Source organism: Pleurodeles waltl, chromosome 2_2 (assembly GCF_031143425.1).
Source record: "Pleurodeles waltl isolate 20211129_DDA chromosome 2_2, aPleWal1.hap1.20221129, whole genome shotgun sequence".
Lineage (NCBI taxonomy): Eukaryota > Metazoa > Chordata > Amphibia > Caudata > Salamandridae > Pleurodeles > Pleurodeles waltl.
In genome coordinates this window covers 222,250,562-222,253,376 of record NC_090439.1, presented here as the reverse complement: position 1 = coordinate 222,253,376, position 2,815 = coordinate 222,250,562, and positions in this window count along the sequence as shown.

Sequence of the window (2,815 nt, the reverse complement as noted above, 5' to 3'; positions counted from 1 at the left end):
TGACAGAAAAGAGAGGTGTTTTTTGCAAAGTGCCTACCTGTAGATTTTGGCCTCTAGCTCAGCCGGCACCTAGGGAAACCTACCAAACCTGTGCATTTTTTTAAACTAGAGACCTAGGGGAATCCAAGATGGGGTGACTTGTGGGGCTCTGACCAGGTTCTGTTACCCAGAATCCTTTGCAAACCTAAAAATTTGTCTAAAAAAACACATTTTCCTCACATTTCGGTGACAGAAAGTTCTGGAATCTGAGAGGAGCAACAAATTCCCTTCCACCCAGCGTTCCCCCAAGTCTCCCGATAAAAATGATACCTCACTTGTGTGGGTAGGCCTAGCGCCCGCGACAGGAAATGCCCCAAAACACAATGTGGACACATCCCATTTTGTGACAGAAAACAGAGGTGTTCTTTGCAAAGTGCCTACCTGTAGATTTTGGCACCTAGCTCAGCCGGCACCTAGGGAAACCTACCAAACCTGTGCATTTTTGAAAACTAGAGACCTAGGGGAATCCAAGATGGGATGACTTGTGGGGCTCTGACCAGGTTCTGTTACCCAGAATCCTTTGCAAACCTCAAAATTTGGCTAAATAAACACATTTTCTTCAAATTTCAGTGACAGAAACTTCTGAAATCTGAGAGGAGCCACAAATTTCCTTTCACCCAGCGTTTCCCCAAGTCTCCCGATAAAAATGGTACCTCACTTGTGTGGGTAGGCCTAGCGCCCACGAAAGGAAATGGCCCAAAACACAAAATGGACACATCACATTTTTTCACAGAAAACAATGCCTACCTGTGGATTTTGTCCTCTAGCTCAGCCGGCACCTGGGACACCTAGCAAACCAGCACATTCCTAAAAACTAGACACCTAGGGGAATCCAAGATTGGGTGACTTGTGGGCTCTGGTCAGGTTCTGTTACCTAGATTCCTTTGCAAACCTCAAAATTTGGCTAAAAAACACATTTTCCTCACGTTTCGGTGACAAAATGTTCTGGAATCTGAGAAGAGCCACAAATTTCCTTCCACCCAGCTTTCCCCCAAGTCTCCCGATAAAAATGGTACCTCACTTGTGTGGGTAGGCCTAGCGCCCACGAAAGGAAATGGCCCAAAACACAAAATGGACACATCACATTTTTTCACAGAAAACAATGCCTACCTGTGGATTTGGCCTCTAGCTCAGCCGGCACCTGCGACACCTAGCAAACCAGCACATTCCTAAAAACTAGACACCTAGGGAATCCAAGATGGGGTGACTTGTGGGGCTCTGACCAGGTTCTGTTACCCAGAATCCTTTGCAGACCTAAAAATTTGGATAAAAAAACACATTTTCCTCACATTTCGGTGACAGAATGTTCTGGAATCTGAGAGGAGCCACAAATTTCCTTCCACCCAGCGTTCCCCCAAGTCTCCCGATAAAAATGTACCTCACTTGTGGGGGTAGACCTAGCGCTCATGAAAGGAAATGCCCCAAAACACAATGTGGACACATCCCATTTTTTGCCAGAAAACAGAGGTGTTTTTTGCAAAGTGCCTACCTGTAGATTTTGGCCTCTAGCTCAGCCGGCACCTAGGGAAACCGACCAATCCTGTGCATTTTTTAAAACTAGAGACCTAGGTGAATCCAAGATGGGGTGACTTGTGGGGCTCTGACCAGATTATGTTACCCAGAATCCTTTGCAAACCTCAAAATTTGGCTAAAAAAACACATTTTCCTCACCTTCGGTGACAGAATGCTATGGAATCTGAGAGGAGCCACAAATTTCCTTCCACCCAGCGTTCCCCCAAGTCTCCCGATAAAAATGGTACCTCACTTGTGTGGGTAGACCTAGCGCTCAGAAAGGAAATGCCCAAAACACAATGTGGACACATCCCATTTTTTGACAGAAAACAGAGGTGTTTTTTTGCAAAGTGCCTCCCTGTAGATTTTGGCGCCTAGCTCAAGCCGGCACCTAGGGAAACCTTCCAAACCTATGCATTTGTGAAAACTAGAGACCTAGGGGAATCCAAGATGGGATGACTTGTGGGGCTCTGACCAGGTTCTGTTACCCAGAATCCTTTGCAAACCTAAAAATTTGGCTAAATAAACACATTTTCTTCACATTTCAGTGACAGAAAGTTCTGGAATCTGAGATGAGCCACAAATTTCCTTCCACCCAGCGTTCCCCCAAGTCTCCCGATAAAAATGGTACCACACTTGTGTGGGTAGAGCTAGCGCTCATGAAAGGAAATGCCCCAAAACACAATGTGGACACATCCCATTTTTTGACAGAAAAGAGAGGTGTTTTTTGCAAAGTGCCTACCTGTAGATTTTGTCCTCTAGCTCAGCCGGCACCTAGGGAAACCTACCAAACCTGTGCATTTTTTTAAAACTAGAGACCTAGGGGAATCCAAGATGGGGTGATTTGTGTGGGCTCTGACCAGGTTCTGTTACCCAGAATCCTTTGCAAACCTAAAAATTTGGCTAAAAAAACACATTTTCCTCACATTTCGGTGACAGAAAGTTCTGGAATCTGAGAGGAGCCACAAATTTCCTTCCACCCAGCGTTCCCCCAAGTCTCCCGATAAAAATGGTACCTCGCTTGTGTGGGTAGGCCTAGCGCTCACGAAAGGAAATGGCCCAAAACACAATGTGGACACATCCCATTTTTTGACAGAAAACAGAGGTGTTTTTTGCAAAGTGCCTACCTGTAGATTTTGGCCTCTAGCTCAGCCGGCACCTAGGGAAACCTACCAAACCTGTGCATTCTTTAAAACTAGAGACCTAGGGGAATCCAAGATAGGGTGACTTGTGGGGCTCTGACCAGGTTCTGTTACCCAGATTC